The sequence below is a fragment of the Narcine bancroftii genome, chromosome 2, assembly GCF_036971445.1.
Source record: "Narcine bancroftii isolate sNarBan1 chromosome 2, sNarBan1.hap1, whole genome shotgun sequence".
NCBI classification, from domain to species: Eukaryota; Metazoa; Chordata; class Chondrichthyes; order Torpediniformes; family Narcinidae; genus Narcine; species Narcine bancroftii.
Genome location: NC_091470.1, coordinates 207,559,456 through 207,578,106, shown reverse-complemented (window position 1 = coordinate 207,578,106; position 18,651 = coordinate 207,559,456). Strand labels below are relative to the sequence as shown.

Below are 18,651 nucleotides of genomic sequence, written 5' to 3'. Positions count from 1 at the left end.
TCTAATGAAATGAAGCACGTCCACACAACATGAGGCTGAGCCAGTAACTGAAATTTATTTGAATCTCTCGTTGCTTTGAGTGGATGACCCACTTCCTGTCTGGGTCGTGCTGGTCTGCACAAGTGACATCAGCGCATTGCAGTCACTGCCTCCTCAACGATGCACAACCAGGAAGTGGTGACATCTCCCAGGCAATGCATGTTGCCAAATGCGACCTTAAGGGAAGGGGGGGGGGGGTCCTGTGCCATCTTGTACCAACTGACAGGAGCGGTGATTCAACCATCTAAATGTTTGGTCACTCAGCAGGCACCCAACCTCAGAATCGATGCCATCCTTTGAGCAAGTCACAGTATAAAACAACAACTCACTACACATCCATATCAAACATCAACTCGGCCCTCACCCACGTAGAACATCAACTCGGCCCTCACCCGCGTAGAACATCAACACGGCCCTCACCCGCGTAGAACATCAACTCGGCCCTCACCTGCGTAGAACATCAACTCGGCCCTCACCCACGTAGAACATCAACGGTCCTCACCCGCGTAAAACATCAACTCGGCCCTCACCCGCATAAAACATCAACTTGGTCCCTCACCCGCGTAAAACATCAACTCTGTCCTCACCCATGTAAAACATCAACTTGGTCCCTCACATACATAAAACCGCAACCTGGTTCTCACCTGCATGAAACATCAACTCGGGCCTCACAATTGTAAAACATCAACTCGGTCCTCACCTGCATAGAACATCAACTCAGTCCTCACAATTGTAAAATATTAACCCAGCCCTCACCAACATAAAACATCAACCCAACATTCCCTCGCATAAAGCATCAACTTGGCCATCACCCACATTAAAACATCAACCCGACACTCACTTGCATAAAACATCAATTCTGCACTCAACTGCATAAAACATGAACTCGGCACTTAACCGCATAAAACATCAACTCGTCACTCACTCAAGTAAAACATCAACTTGGCAATCATCCATGTAAAACATCAACTCTGCACTCACCCGCGTAAAACATCAACTTGGCAAACATCAACCTGGATATCATCCACATAAAACCTCAACCTAGCCCTACCTGCATAAAATACTAACTGGGTCTTCACCGGCATAAAACATCAATGTGGCACTGATCCCCATCAAACATGAACCTGGCACTCACCCGCATAAAACATCAACTCTCCTCTCACCCGCATAAAACATCAACTCGGCTCTCACTTGCGTAAAGCATCAAATTGGTCCTCAACCAACTAAAACATCAACTCAGCCCTCACCCACATAAAACATCAACTTGGCCTTCACCCATAGAAATCATCAACCTGGTATGCACCTGCATAAAACATCAACTCGGCCCTCGCCTGCATAAAACATCAACTCAGCCCTCACCTGCATAAAACATCAACTTGGTCCTCACAATTGTAAAACATCAACTCAGTCCCTCACCTGCATAAAACATAAACATTGGTCCTCGCAATTGTAAAACATCAACTTGGTCTCACTCACATAAAACATCAACTCTGCCCACACACATGTAAAACTGCAACTCGGCCCTCATCCACGTAAAACATAAACTTGGCCCTCACCCGTGTAAAACATCAATTTGGTCCCTCACATAAAACCACAACCTGGTTCTCACCTGCATGAAACATCAACTCGGTCCTCACCTGCATAGAACATCAACTCAGTCCTCACAATTGTAAAATATTAACCCAGCCCTCACAAACATAAAACATCAACCCAACACTTGCTCGCATAAAGCATCAACTTGGCCATCACCCACATTAAAACATCAACCTGACACTCACTTGCATAAAACTCAATTCTGCACTCAACTGCATAAAACATCAACTCGGCACTTACCCGCGTAAAACATCAACTTGGCGTTTACCCGCACCAAACATCATCTCGGCCCTCACCCACGTAAAACATCAACTCGGCCCTAACCCACATAAAACATCAACCTGGTACGCACCTGCATAAAACATCAACTCGGCCCTCACCTGCATAAAACATCAACTCGGCACTCACCCAGTGTCCTGGGTAAACTTGTACCTCTCACTTTGTTCATTTTAGATTACAGACACACACGCCGAGAGCACTTCAGTTTATACAAATCTTTATTACAAAATCTAAAGCTGATTTCAAACTACAATATGCAAGCCCTTCCCAATTATACTTATCAACGCCTGGACTGGTCCCAACTGCCGAAGCAAGGCAATGACCACACACTTGTAGTAGGTTGCCAGGGTGCCAGTAGCAGCTTCCTCACCTCCCCCGACCGGGACGTTAGTTGGACTCTAGAAGTTCTTCTTGCTGAGAGATGTTGCCACCCCTCAGGGAGTCTGAAACTTCAGCAGCGGGACCACGGCTTATATTACCCATTCTAGCTTATCACTTTGAATACAATGATTTACTTAGCTTCAAGGCCTCGCCTGACACTCTGCGCCAACAATCCCATCAATCTCAAACAGCAACCGGCTAACAAGCAGGAAGATTAAACATTCTTGGTACCAGATGTCTTTTTGTCAGATAACTGCATCTCTGGGCCCCATGGTGGAATTTAGCTTGTGTCTGCTGATTCTTACATTATTCTCAAAGTAGGTTACTGATACTCAGCCTTGCATAAGCAAAAGGATGGTCTTATGGTCATTATCTTCCATTACACCCGCATAAAACATAAACTCGGCTCTCACCCGTAGAAAACATCAACCTGGTACTTACACACATAAAGCATCAACTCGGAGTGCCTGGAGGGTGCACAAAAAAAAGCTACAGGCCTGGCTGCCTGGTTAAGTGTTGCAGCCAGGGCAAAGTCCGATGTATCGCTCTCCACCTGGAACGGGATAGACTCGTCCATTGCACGAATCATGGACTTTGCAATGTCAAATTTGATCCGGTCAAATACCTCCAGGGTTCTACTGACAGGGGGAAAATGGTGGCCCTGATGAGAGGTCTGGCCTTCTCCACATAGTTGGGGACCCACTAAGCATAATAATAGAAAAACCCCAGGCACCTTTTCAAGGCCTTGAGGCAGTGAGGGAGTGGAAGTTCTCACAGGGGTTGGGGCTAATGATTCCATTCTCCATGACGCAGTCTAGTATAGCCAGGAAACGAGTGCTGAAGACACACTTCCCTGTCTGAGGCATTTTGCAATGTGGAGGAATTTCTGGAGGTTCCTATCATGGTCCTGTTGGTCATGGTTGCAGATAGTGATGTTGTCGGGAAAGTGGCCCACAGCCCGTGTTCTCCCACCATCTGATCCATCTCCCTTTGAAAGAAAGGGACTCGAAGGTGGTATATTAGCAGTCTTCAGGGCAGATGGGGAGCTGGTGGTATGCAGACTTAAGGTCTATGGAGAGAACACCTTGTCTTGTGCAATCTGGTTCACCCTGTCAGCTATGTGGGGCAGGAGTATGCATCCAGTCGGGTGAACCTATTGATTGTCTGGGAGTAATTGATGGCCATCTGGTGCTTTTCCCCACTCTTCACCACCTCAACCAGGCTCTTCATGGTCTCATACTCTGTTCTATCACTCCCTCAGTGAGAAGCCGTTTTAATTCTGACTTAATAAATGCCCTGTCCTCAGTACGATATCATCAACTTTCAGTGTCAACAGGCTTACAGTCAGGGGTGAGTGGCAAACAGGGATGGGGGGAGATCCAGAGCATGGAGAGACTTCATGTCAGATGTTGTAATTGGTTTTGGGGCTGGCAGTCAGCCCTCGTAGTGAGGGGAGGAGGGTGGTTTAAAAATTGCTCATTACAGACCGTGAAGGGGGAGGGGGCAGGGGGGAGGGGAAGGGGAGGGGGAGGGAAGGGGAAGGGGGGAAGGGGAGGGGAGGGGCCCATCGTACTCGGTGATGCTCCATGTTACACTGGAAGTCAAATCACAGTAGGATGGGTGCACAGAGCTGTGGCTGTACGAGGAGTGTAATGTTACGGTATATATGTATACAGTGTTGCTGTTCAACTGTCATGAACTTCTATTCAGTGGGATTGGGACGCTAAGGAGACATTGTGTTTAGTGGGCTTCATCCCGAGGGAGTAGTGCTGTGTAGTGTTTGGGTGAATGAAGCTTTTGGTGCTTCCTCTGCTGAATAAGCAAGCAGTGGGATGGCCATTTACCTGAACGTCCTTCATAGGACACACAGCCCCATCATCGTTCACCAGAAGAGAAAAGGAGAAAGTGGAATTGACGTCATTATGGTTGGCGGTCTTAGTGTTGTTTGTGCGTGTGTATGTGTGTGCAGGTGCCCTAAGTTCCTGGAAGTGACAGCGGAAGTAACTGCATCAAAGATGGCAGTCCCTGCTTACATGCGGTGCTTCTGAATTCTGGGGTTTGTTTGGACTTACACACCTTCTTCCCACAGTTGGAGCAGATGGCATCCCTGGCAGGGCAACGTTTCCTCGGGTGCTTGCCCTGCCTGCAGAAATAGCACATCAGGTGGTTGCAAATGGTAGCAGAGGTCAGTTCAGGATGGGAGGGAGCTTGTGATCCCACCTCCCAAGATGGAGGCACCCATGTTCCCAATGAGGTGGCCACGTGTTTGCTGGAGAATATTTCAGCGTTGTGGGTGGCTACTTCCAGAGTGTTCGCCAGTTTGATGGTTTGAGGTAGGGTCAGTTGCCTCTGTTTGAGTCGTTTCTGCCTCATGTAGTTGGACCTGTAATGTAGGAGTCCCTGATGTGCAGTTGAGTGTACTGTTCTGTACTCACAAGCTTGGCAGTTACAGTCCCTTGAGAGCTCCAGCAGAGCCCTGACAAAGTAATTGAAGGTTTCCCCAGGTCACTGCATGCCGGGCATAGAACTTTGTTCACCTGTACCTTATACTGGTCTTTCACAATGTTCATTACATCTCCGTATGTCTCCCCGTCCCGGACCATCCGGTAGATTCGATGCCCAATGTATGAGCCCTTGTCGTCCTGGATAGCAGCAGCAGGGGCTCCGAGGAACTTTGCGAAACAGCGGCGCCAGAGTGCGAATTGGTCGGCAGCTTCATGTTCTTTTGGGTCAATTTCCAGGCGATCCAACTTCAAGTTCACGTTCATGTCCATGTTCTGAGGAAAACAAAATCTTGCTAATAGAATTTATGCATAATCAATTGCACAAATACTGAAGTAATTGGAACTGAAGGCTTTTATTAGCAAGAGATGGACAGCATCCCTGTGTTGGTCGCTCACACTGACCTGAATTGAACTGGCGGCAGGCTTATGGGTGAGAAAGGTGAGGAGTCACCAGCTGGCCAGTGAAAGCAAGGTCAACCAGGAAAGGTCATGTCATTAACAAATACAAATAAGTATGATAGTGGTTTCACCACACTATGTTTCGAGCCTGGGCCCTTTGTCAGAGTATATGATCCATAGTGTAAATGTTAAAACCTTGTGTTGTTAAACTCTTTGTTAATTTTGTACCTGTATTTTTTCAGAGAACTATTGTTTGTAGCATTGTTTGTGGCTATGATGTAATATATCATAATATCCACCGATTATTACTCATTATTTGACAAAGTGTGAAGGAAGCGTGAGCACGAGAAATTTTTTCATAATTTTTTGAAAATTTTATTTATTAAATCATGATAGATATGTTAAATATACAATAATGGATATTACTTTAAAAATACAAAATACATACATGATATTTTTATATTAAAAAAACAAAACCCCAAAAACTCCCCACCCCCCTTTAAACTAACCCCAAAAAGAAAGAAGAAAGAAAGAAAGATGAGATCACATAAAACATAAAAATTCTTTGGAGCAACACCACTAATGTGTGGAGAGGAGATTTAATAATTCAACTCCAAATAATCCAAATATGGACTCCAGATTTTACTAAAAAAAAGGAATAAATATTATGTAAATTATATGTTATCTTTTTCAACGGAATACAAGATCTCATCTCCAAATGTCATCTCTGAATACTCAAATCAGTCTCATTTTTCCAAGTAATTGCAAAGCATTTTCAGCCACAGCTAAAGCCAATCTCAAAAAAGCAATTTGAAATGTATTTAATTTTAATTCTAAACTCAGCCTCTTAATATAACCCAACAAAAATACTAAAGGATGTAGTGAAAGTTTCACTTTCAAAATAGCTTTTAAAAGTTCCTTAAATCTATTCCAAAAGTTGTTCACTGTCTCACACAACCAAGGAGAATGTAAAAAAGAACCAACCTCCGCATGATATCTAAAACATAAATCCAAAGAAAAAAAACTTATATTTCCTTAATTTCTCTGGAGTTAAATATAATTGATATTTACAATTATAATGAACCAATCGATACCTTACATTAACAATTTTAGTCATACTATCCTTACATAAATGTATCCAATCATCCTGAGAGATATATATAGCTAAATCTTTTTCCCACTTTAATCTAGATTTATGAACATCCGGCTTAAGCATTTTATTCTGTAATAAAGCATACATCTCAGATTAATCCCTTCTTGCCACCCTCAATAAGTAAAATTTAAAACTTAGATCATCTAGGTAACTGTAAAGTATGTCTAAAATTATCCAACAGTAAGGCTTTAATTTGATAAGAAAAAAGAGTATTTGAAGATATATTAAATGTCTCTCATTCTTTAAGAAATAAAATATCCTGCTTCATAATAATCTTGCACAATTTAATACCTGTTATAGATAGAGAATTTGGGTTAAAAAGGGTTTAAGTTAAAATGTGATGATTAGTCATAAAAGGGGGATAACCACTGGAGTTTAGCTGAAAAATGTTACAAAAGAATTGCAACAGATTTAACTACAGAGAGACATGCAGGAGCCAAAGATTGATAAAGAGTGAAAAACAGAATTTGGTGTGAGCAGAGGTCATGAATGATCGTGGTGTGCGTGACTAACAGTAATCAGGATGATTCTGCAAAAACTAACCAATTAAAGCAGTGTAGTGGAGATGCCGAAGGACAAGCAAATTGTATAAAAAATAATGCACTGTATGTATCAGGGCTCGACTTGGCAAGAAGCCGGTTGAGTCCAACTCTGCAGACTTGAGAATAAAGCTTGTCGTGTCACCGATCTTAAAGAGACTCATTTGTGAGAATTTGTGTTTCTGACAATACCCTTTTGATCCCATAACTTCAAAAGTTGATTATTAAGTGTAAAAGGAAAAAGCTTATTTTGATACAAAGGAGTTTTACCTGAAATTATACCTTGAGTGCCTATGAATTCATTTTTTATACCATAAATCCATTGTGTTTCAAAACAGGTAAATTATAATTATTCAATAATTTAGGATTCCTTCTGTAAATAAAATGATCCATCTTCTTCTCACCAATCTGAGATAATTCAATATTAGCCCATATCAAAGGTTTATCCACTTCAAACATCCTATTAATAAATTTTAATTGTGCTGATTCATAATAATTTTGAAAATTAGGAAGTTGCAAGCCTCCTAATTCATATTTCCAAGTTAGTTTCTGTAATGATACGCTTACCATTTTACCTTTCCATAAAAATTTCCTCAGCAATGCATTTAAATCTTTAAATTTTTTTTAGGATTCTTACAAGGGATAGACTGAAAAATATATTGAATTCATGAAAAATATTCATTTTATTACAATTAACTTTCCACTGTGATAAAGTATATGGATATGTTTTTGGGAGATAAATTGGGAAAGGTTTGTTAGAGTAGGTCACATGCAAACACTTTAAAACAAATCTCATTTGGAATACTGGAGCTCTGCTAATGGTAGACATATCAGCTCCACAGCTTAAGCAAGAGCTTTGGAGAGTGCCCAAGAGTCTTCACTAATGGATTGTTGTTTACAAAAAGGCAACAGATGAAAGATCCTGTTGGAGCCGCAGATTGTCCGGAGCTGGAGGGTCATGTGGTTTTGCAAGCAAAGAGAGTCAAACAAGCATTCTCTCAGAGAGAGTGAGAGAGAGGGAGAGAGAGAGATACAGACAGAGATCACTTCTACAGTGTTACAGCCAGCAACAGCAGCTGGGACTGGAGCAGGACAAGCTGGAAAGCTTGTGGAAAACACCATATGGAAGATGGGTTGAAAGTGCTTGATTCAGCTTGGTCAAAGCCCTTGTGGTTCATGCTTGAGGAAAGGACTGGCTGTCTAATGTTTCACTTGGAATAAGAGAAACAAAAAGGCACTCTGTGGTGACCTGAAAGAAAGAGCTTATCTGGAGAACCCTGAAGGGGCAAGTTTCATCAGCAAGACACTGAAGCGGTTGCGTGTCCATCGTACAACAAATCTTTCTCTGAAAACTGGGAAGAACCTTCTTGAGCGGTAACCATTTACTTTTCAAGCACTAAAGCCTAGCGAACTTTATAAATGTTAAATTCTGTGCACAGTATAAGAAGTGCCTGCAGCCAGTGGACTTGGAGGAATGCGAAGTGTGATTGGACTGTGAACCAAAGAACTTTTCTGAACTTATACACACATTTCATAACATGCACTTAGAATTAGAAGGGGGTTAAATTGGGTTAGTTAAGTCAATAGTGATAAGTTAATGTTTGATTCTATTTTCATGTTTAAAGATAATTAAAAGCAACTTTTGTTTAAGTAACCATTTGTCTTGGTGAATATATATTGCTGCTGGGTTTTGGGGTCCTCTGGGCTTGTAACATCACCAATTCAAATTATATTTAATTTTAGACAATAAAGGTAAATAATTCAATTCATATAAATGACTATATTTACAATCTACCTTAACACACAAATACTTAATCCAATCTGCCTACACAAAGAATAATCCATTTCAGCTAAAGGCATAAACTCACTCTTTTCCCAATTAATTTTATAAGTTGATACTTCACCGTACTGCTCCAATCTATCATGTAAGTTCCTCAAAGAATTCAAAGGTTTTGTTAAATATATCAAAACATCATCTGCAAACAAGTTTATTTTAAATTCATCAGATTTCACCTTAATATCTTTAATCTTACTATCTTGTCTAATCATTTGAGCCAAAGTTCAATAATCAATGCAAATAGAGCTGGTGATAAAGGGCAGCCCTGTCTAGTCAACACAGAAGGTGAAGATACCTGTCCATTCATCATGACTCTAGCCGTAGGACCTCTATAAAAAGCCTTAATCTAATCAATAAAATTAAATTTCTCCAAAACTTTGAATAAAAAAACTCCATTCTACTCTATCAAAGGCTTTTTCTGCATTGAGGGAATTAAACATTAGTAGGTTAGATTCCTACCAAGAAAAATTAATTAAAGAAATCAACTTCACAATATTATCTGCCGAATACCAATTTTTAATAAAATGTGCCTGATCCAAATGGATTAAATCTGTTAAATATTTAGCTAACCTCTTAACTTGAACCTTCACCACAATTTTATAATCAACATTTAATAAAAAAATTAATATATAAGACCCTGCTTTCAATGGATCAAATTCTTTCTTAAGAACAACTGTAATAATTGCTTTAGAAAAATAATCTAGAAAAGAGTGAACCTCTGTCGCCTGCTTCAATACCTCCATCAATAAAGAGATTAATAAATCCTGAAATTCTTTATAAATTTCAGAAATAAAACCATCATCCCCTGGAGACTTCCCACTAGGCATAAATTGAAGTGCATCTATCATTTCTTTAGCAGTAAAAGAAGCATCCAAATTCATAATATCCTTATCACTTAAAAAAGATAAATCCAAATCAGATATAAAAATGTATCAGTTTTAGCCTCATTCTCCATTACTTCTGAAGTATACAAATTTTCATGAAATTTTTGAAACATGTAATTAATTTCCTGGGGTTTATATGTTGAATCAATTCTAATAGCATTTATTATTCTAGAAGCTTGTTCCATTTTTAACTGCCAAGTTAATACTTTGTGAGCTCTCTCCATTAATTCATAATACCTTTGTCTAGTTCTCTGTAATAATTCCTCAAATTTATGTTTGTAATGAATAACTTCATATTGGCTAAATGTACACTCTTAGCTTCTGCAAAATGTCACTGTAAATCCTCCTCCAATCTACTTATTTTGGCTACATATTGTTTCTTAATTTTGGCAGTATAACTAATAATTTGACCCCTTAAATAAGCTTTTAAAGCATCCCATCAAACAAATTTACTATCAACTGGATCCATATTTATTTTCAAAAAAAGTTATATTTGATCCCTTATAAAATTACAAAATTCAACATTTTTCAACAACAAAGAATTAAATCTCAAACAATAAACATGGTCAATTCTCTCTGAATCAGTACACATTATTAATAACAAAGAATGATCAGACAAAATCCTACTATTATATTCAGCCTTCAATTCCTGGCCTTGTGATTGTGCTGATACTAAAAATAAATCTATTCTAGAGTAAGAATCATGTCAAAATGAATAAAACAAAAATCTTTCTCTTTAAGGTTTAACCTTCTCAATATATCTACTAAGCTGGCTCTGAATGTCCAGCTGCGCTGGATGGGTCACGTCTCCAGAATGGAGGACCATCGCCTTCCCAAGATCGTATTATATGGCGAGCTCTCCACTGGCCACCGTGACAGAGGTGCACCAAAGAAAAGGTACAAGGACTGCCTAAAGAAATCTCTTGGTGCCTGCCACCTTGACCACCGCCAGTGGGCTGATAACGCCTCAAACCGTGCATCTTGGCGCCTCACAGTTTGGCGGGCAGCAGCCTCCTTTGAAGAAGACCGCAGAGCCCACCTCACTGACAAAAGGCAAAGGAGGAAAAACCCAACACCCAACCCCAACCAACCAATTTTCCCTTGCAACCGCTGCAATCGTGTCTGCCTGTCCCGCATCGGACTGGTCAGCCACAAACGAGCCTGCAGCTGACGTGGACTTTTTACCCCCTCCATAAATCTTCGTCCGCGAAGCCAAGCCAAAGAAAGAAAAAATATCTACTAAATTTATATCTTTCATTAATACCATCAATTGTTTTGCCATTTTAGTCCTAATTACTGATTTTGGAGATTTATCTAATAATAGATCCAAACAACAATTAAAATCACTTCCTACCATAATTTTGTCATATGCCTGGTTTAAATTAAGAAAAGAGTCCTTAAATTCCTCATAATCTATATTAGTAGCATAAATATTCATTAAAGTCCAACACTCAGAAAAATTTTACAATTAACAATCAAAAACCGACCACTACCTCAATTATTGATTCCAATTTAAAAGATAACTTTTTATGAATCAAAAATGAATTAAAATTAAACGAAGATGCTATATCTTGTCCAACCCAATCGTGTTTCAATTTCTGATGTTCCTTCTCAGTCTCATGTGTCTCTTCCAAAAAGGCAAAATCAACCTTCCATTTTTTAAATTTACGCCAATGCTCTTTTTCTCTTAATCGGATTATTAAGCCTTATAACATTAAAAGTAGCAAAATTTAAATTACCCATCATTAAAAAACGTTTCAATAACTACCTCATCACACATGGCAACCACACTAAAAGGACCAAAAGATCTCCTCAAAGAAAAAAGAAACCCCAAACAAAAAAAAATACAGTACTACAGTATTACCCCCCTCAATTATACAGGAGTGACCAATGTCACAAAGTGGCTGACAACTTTGGAAGAATCAGTAGCTAAACCACCTCCTCCTGAACAGAACCAAAAACAAAATATAAACAAATCATTTCAAACATTATATGCTTCCTCCAAATCTCTATTGACTTGATCATCATCAATATCAATCAACTGCTGAGATTCCATCTCTCGCCTTCTATTCTTCCTCTTCGGAACTAGAACAGACTGTTGAAGAAATCTTTCTTGACTTTGCACCTGTTTATTCTCCGGTAAAGAATTAGCGAATGTAAGAGTTTCAGCAGCATCACTAAAGAACTGAGATTGAAAGTCTCCATAGAAAACTTTCAGTACAGCAGGATATTGAAAAGCAAACTTATATCCTTTCTTCCACAAAACAACTTTAGCTGAATTAAATTCTTTACGATGTTTAATCTTGTGATGCTTGTCACAATTCACCATTTTAAAAAAGACTTATTTTTAACTACTACGGGGCCTTGGTTACTTCTCACATTCTGAACAGCAACTCTTAAAATCAATTCTCTATCTTGATAGTGTAAACATCTAATCAGGATAGAAGGTGGAGCTTGACCAGGAAGAGATTTCCTTCTTATCACTCAATGAGCTCTATCCAATTCCAGTCCCTTTGGAAAATATTCTTTTCCCAAAACTTCGGGAATCCACTTCTGAAAAAATTGAACCGAGTTCGGACCTTCAAAATCTTGCAGGAGACCAACAATTATTACATTATTCCTTTGGCTTTGATTCTCCAAACCATCAATTGTCTTCAACAAATCACTTCTCTGAATTTCCTAACTGGTAAATGAATCTTCCATCTGTCCCATCTTTTCTTTACATTGTTCCACATCATCTTTACAATCAAGAAAATCTTCTTCATTCTTCTTAAATTTATCTTGCACTTTTCCCCTTCATGTCAGCAAGTTGTTCCTTCACAGATAAAAAAAAACATTGACCCATCTGAATTTCCAAATTTTGAATCTGTTTAGATATATCAATTTGTGAAATTGATCTAAATAGTGAGGATCAGATTTAAACTTTGCCTGTTTAACTACAGGTCTACCCTTATATATAATGGTTTCTTCCTCGTCCATACCTTGATCTTCTTCTTCTTCCTGTCCTCCAGTATATCCTTCCTCTTCCTCCATTGATGCTGAAACCATTTCAGGATGACTGCGAGTGTAGACCCCCCTCCTGCCCTCCTGTCAACCCAGGATCGATGGGCCAAGAGAGGTTGCCCCCCCCCCCCCACACAGCTCAGGCCACATTTAATGTAAGTGCATGTGTGAAGTTTCGCGCATGCACGGCTTCTCCTCCTAGTCCAGAGGACGATGTCGGGTGCTGGTGCCATCTTAAACAGCATTGCGAGAAGTCAACCCTGATGTAGAATGAATCTTACTGGAGGACTGGTGGTGTGGACAAAGATGAGGAACTTACACCAGAGGCTCCACTTCAAAGGTAGGCGCAAATTCTTCTGTGCTTGATAGCTGTTTAGGAATCTTTTTTTTTTAAGTTGTTTGTGCTTTTGTTTTCTGCATAATTACATATTTCAGCAATATGTTCAATATTTTCTGAAAAAAAACTTTAAAAATGGGTTTTTAATAATTCTTATTTTAATAATAAGGTGTCTCTCCACATCTTCTCCCTACGCCATGACGCCACACTCCCTTGAATCTTTTTAAATACCTTTTTTATGTATCTCTTTATAGTTTGTATATTTCTTTAAGCTAGTTTCTCTTTATATCATTATAAAGTAAATACTTTGTTATGAAAGTCTTAATGCGAAGCTATGCAAAATGTTTATCCATTTTATCAATGAATTAAAAATACATAAAGTAACAACCACAGAGTTTGATTTGTTGGATTAAAGAGAATGAAATTCAGAATATCATAGCTCACACCTTGGAAGATGACACCTTGAAATTAGGATATATTAGAATAAGGAAAGTGTTGTCTATATTTTGATTCAAAGAAAAAAATTAATTGTGATATTTGTTCAGAAGAAAGGCTTGTAAAATGTATCTAAAAGAATTAACAACTTGATTTAAAGTCAAGAAGCATCTACGCTGTAGTCATAAAATATTCCAGAAACTATGATAACCTATCTGTGAATTGCACAGTTTGAAATTGAGCCAAGGTCTGGCCAGATACCTGCGACCTTGAAAAAGCCATTGCAAGTAGCAAAATTGCCAGGAAACCCAGAAGATACCATATAAGACAATATATGACATCTTGTGTGCAGAACCACGTAAATAATTCAGCCTGTTGCAATTCTCTTAAAGGGACCAAGATACAAAATTTGTTTACAGTTCCCAGGAACCAGGAGAAGCCAGGGCAGAAGAAACCAAAATGGATACGAAGTCTTGTCGGCTAAAGACCTCAAGCAAATAGCTGATCCCAAAGAATTGTTTGATCGTGAGTTGAGCCAGCAAGGTGGACCGGCAGGAGGTTGGAGCCAGTAGCCAAAAAAGAAGCAGCTTCAACTAACAACCAAGAAGAAGACTGTGTCAAGGCACTGCAGGCCTCATTAACTGGCTTAAAATTTAGTGGAACTGGATGAAGTAGACAAAGACGATGTGGTCAAACAATAATCATGGCTTTTATGAGCAGAAGCTCATGGTACAATATTGAAAGACAATAGGTGCATATACAGTTATATCCAAGGGGAGTGTCCTTAACAGTAGAGATAATGCACAGCAAGGTTCGCCAAAGGGGAGACAGGCAGCTTGGCAGACATTCACCACAGTCTCCTTCCGGCAGAAGAAGGGTTAAAATCAAAAGGACAACTGCTAGGAAAGACTGAAGCAAGTGATACATGAAAACCATGTTTGGCCTTGAGAATACTGTAACAGCCAGTATCTAGCAAGCAATCAAAATATAATGAGATCTGTTATGAATATGTTAGCCTATCAGGTTGTTTACGAATTCTGGTGCTTCTTCTCAAAACAGGTGGCTCCTTTGCAACCTTGGGAACTGGTACAAGTCCTGGGTCTGTCATGTGGGAAGGACTGACTTCTGGACCCACAACAGAATCGCCAGCATGAGGCAGTGGAGCCTCAGCATGGCCATCTGAAAGCTTACTAGGGGTCACGGGCTGAGGGGGGGGGTGAGTCCAACCTCTCAGGCTCACTCTGAGTAGGGGTGCAAAGAAGGGGCAAACCAGGCGAGGCCAGATCTCTTAGGGGTACAGTGTCAGTACTCCCATCTGGGAATTTAACATGAGCGTAGTTGGGGTTAGTATGCAGTAGCTGAACTGGTTGGACTAGGGGGTCTGTTTTACGCGCCCAAGCGTGGCTCTTCAGCAGCACGGTTCCAGGCTCAGATAAACAGGCTGGCTAGTCCAGCACAGTTCCTGATTTCCTAGGAAATGCAAACATACATTCATGAGGTTTTTGATTTGATGCAGTACACAATAAAGACCGAATAGAATATAGTGCCTCAGGCAGCATCTCCTGCCACCAGGTAACAGGGTAACCATGTGTTTTTAAAGCAAGATTAACAGTCTTTCAGACTGTAGCATCAGCCTTTTCAACCTGCCCATTGTCCTGCATGGTACGGCTGGTGGCAATTCCCTTTCGTAGCAGGGCTCGCCACAGTTCAGCACTCATGAATGCTGAGCCTCTATCGGTATGAATGTAATTAGGAAAATCAAAAATGCTGAAAATTCTGTCAAGTGACTTAATGACAGATGCTGACGAGACGTCAGGGCAGGGTATTGCAAAGGGAAACCTGGAATATTCGTCAATTACAGTAAGGAAATATATATTTTTGTTGTTGGAAGGTAACAGCCTTTTAAAATCTAAGCTAATCCTCTCAAAAGGTTGGGTTGCCTTGATGAGAGTGGCCTCCGGAGCTTTGAAGTATTGTGGTTTGCATTCTGCGCAAACAGGACAGCTTTTAGTCAATTTTCTGACTTCTTCCAGAGTAAGGAAGGTTGTTAGCCCTTATGTAGTTGAAGAATCTTGTGGCTCCTGAGTGGCTATGGATCTCTTTTAGCCCCTCCAGCTGAGCACCAGCAGCAGAGGGATCATTTAACTTACCCAGTCAGTACTGGATCTCATAATTATAAGTTGAGAGTTCTATTCGGCAGCGTGCCATCTTATCATTCTTGATTTTACTTTTGAGTTTAGTTCTGAACATGTAGGCTACAGATTTCTGATCAGTGACAAGAGTAAATTTTCTGCCAGCTAGAAAGTGTCTCCAGTAGTGAACAGCTTCAATAATAGCCTGGACTTCTTTTTCAATGGCAGGATGTTGAAGTTCAGGTACATGTAACATGTGGGAGAAGAATGTCACAGGTCTGTCCTTTTGAGGGTTCCTGCCAAGGCACAATCTGAGGCATCAGTTTCCACTTGGAATGGGACATCCTCATCAATGGACGAGAGTGCAGCTTTGGCAATATCAGCTTTAATTGTCTTGAAAGCCTTCAAGGCCATTGGAGAAGAGGGGATGTTGCGGAGAAAGAATCAACTACTGACACCAGGGTAACGCTTCAGAAGAGTTTTATTAGCAAGATATCTTGGAGAGCATGCCCAGCACCCAGCCTGAGCTTGCTCTGCTCACAGCCAGATTTAACAGAGTTTATATACAATAAATGGCAGTGCATTCCTGCATGTGGGCTTCCTGTTGTGGTCAACCTGACAATAGTTTATCATTGTCAACATTTGGCAATAATTTAATCATTGTTTCTCAGAATTCCAAAGCTTATCATGTCTGCAGATAAGCGTGTCTGCAGATAAATCACAACCTTGAGGTTCCCTGCCTCCACTTAAGCAATATGCAACTGACTCTTGTATGTTCTTGTAAGCAACTTATGGGTGAACCTGTAACCCTTTGTGTTCACATTTTCCTCCACAGGGGAAAAGATTTAGTGTCAAACGGAAGGTGTGCCTTCGAGGCATAGTCCCAAACCCATTTGCAGTTGTATGAAAAGAATCCCATACATCTTTTAAGGGCTTTTGCTGAGTTTGGGGGTGGTAACTTCTTAAGGGGGAGCATTCTTTCCGCTTCGGGGAGGATTTCGCCCTTGCAGACAATGTAGCCCAGGATGGGTAGCTCTGGCTCGTTGAACACTCATTTGCCCTTGTTAAATATAAGGTTGAGTTCTTTAGCTGTTGCTAAAAATTTCTTTAAGTTGTTTTCGAGCTCAGCCTGTGTTTTTCCCACAGATAGTGACATTATCCAGATAGGGAAACATACCCTATAACTCATACATCCTAACAATCTTATCCATTTCCCTCTGAAACCTGGACACACCATTAGTGACCACAAAAGGTACAATTTTAAATTGGTATAACCCCCTATCAGCCTCAAAATCTGTATAGGGCCGTTCCCTTTTCTTAATGGGGATTTGGTGATAAGCTGCTTTGAGGTCGATAGTGTACACTTTGTATTGCGCTATCTGATTAATCATTTCATTGATGCGTGGCAGGGGGTAGGCATCCAGGTTCGTGTAACAGTTGATTGTCTGGCTGTAGTCAATAGCCAGTCATCTCTTAGTGTGATTTTTCACAACTACCACTTGGTTCTGCCACGGACTCTTACTAGGTTCAATTACTCCCTCTTTAAGCAATCTCTGGGTCTCAGCTTTGATAAACTCAAGATCCTCCTTGCTGTAAGAATGGCTCCTAGTGGCAATTGGCTGACACTCATGGGATAAATCACTGAAGAGGGAAGGAATTTTGATCTTTAATACAGACAGACCGCAGTAACTAGCAGCAGAGGGATCATTTAAGTGTGGGTAGTGGCCCACCAAAATTTAAGACTATACTGTTCATCTGAGATTGAATATCTAACCCCAGTACCACAGGGGTGCAGAGCTCCAGCATAATAAAGGGCCACACATCAGCCAGGCAATGTCCCTGGAAATTTAAAGTAACTTTACACTTGTCCCGTACAGGTTTTGTAAGTTCTCTACAAGCCATCGATATCTTTTGGTTCGCTGGCTATCTCCGCAAATTTAAGGCTCTGGCAACTCTCTCGTGGATGTAGCTGTCAGTACTCCCCAAGTCTATTAGACAATCAAGAGTCTCACCATTCACCTCCCCCTTCATAGTCGACTGTTCCAGTCCGTAACATCCCCAAAGCTTTGGAGTCAATTGAGCTATAACAGGGGATGTTGCCTCGCCATCACTTGAAGTCGATTCAGCCTGCTTGTCTGAAGATTCCCTCTTTTCACAGTTGTCTTCCATTCCTGCAGCTCCAGGATGCATTTTCTTGGTGCTTCTCTTCTTCTTATCAGTGGGAGTACTTTTCGCCTTACACGCTTTAGCAAAGTGGCCGAGTTTCCCACAATAGCTGCAGGTAGCAAATCGAGCCAGGCACTTCTGTCTAGGATGCCAGCTCTTATTACAGAAGTAGCATTTTTCAGGAGTTCGCCCTTTTCTTTCCTTCAGGTTTCCAACAATCCTGGATGTTTCCTTTTCGGTTTCTAGCATTTCACTGGACCGCATGGCACTTTTCAGTGTTTTGGCTAGAGTGACTGTCTGGTCGTAGGTTAAGGGCTCCGTCTCCAGCAGCCTCTGTCGGATGTAACTGGAGTCAATCCCATTGACAAAACCATCCACCTTCAAGGCATTGCAGTGTTGTTGCACATTGACTGCCCTGACATCACATTCGTTTGCCAGTGAGTCGAGGGCAAGTGCTTAGGCAGCATCACTTTCCCCGGGTTTCTGGCGTCTTGTCAGCAGCTGGTGTCGAGCAAGCACCACATTCCGTGGCACTGCATAGTAAGCAGTCAGACGTTCCCGGTCTATAGACAGAGTGGTAGCTCCTTGCGTTACGGCAAAAGGGACCTCACCCAGCAGGGAATTCAGATGGCCCCACTGTATCGCCTCATCGACCATGTTGTTTTGAGCCATGTAGTAATCAAAACAAGCAATCCAGTGGTTGAAAATTTCTCTAACCCTATGGGCAGACGGTTCGATTATCAGCTGCTCTGGCTTGAGTGCTGCATCCATTTCTGCTAATCAAATTGAAGTGCCAGATGATGAAGTAGACAAAGATGTGGTCAAACAATAATCATAGCTTTTATTAGCAGAAACTCATGATACAATAATGAAAGACAATAGGTGCATATACAGTTATATCCAAGGGGAGTATCCTTAACGGTAGAGATAATGCACATCCAATGTTAGTACAGCAAGGCTCGCCAGAGGG

The 18,651-nt window shown here is 40.8% G+C and overlaps 1 pseudogene; it reads left to right on the top strand.

Annotated features, from left to right (window-relative positions):
- The window catches only part of LOC138755022 (zinc finger protein 721-like), a 233,500-nt pseudogene that overhangs the window by 25,104 nt on the left and 189,745 nt on the right, over nt 1–18,651 (top strand).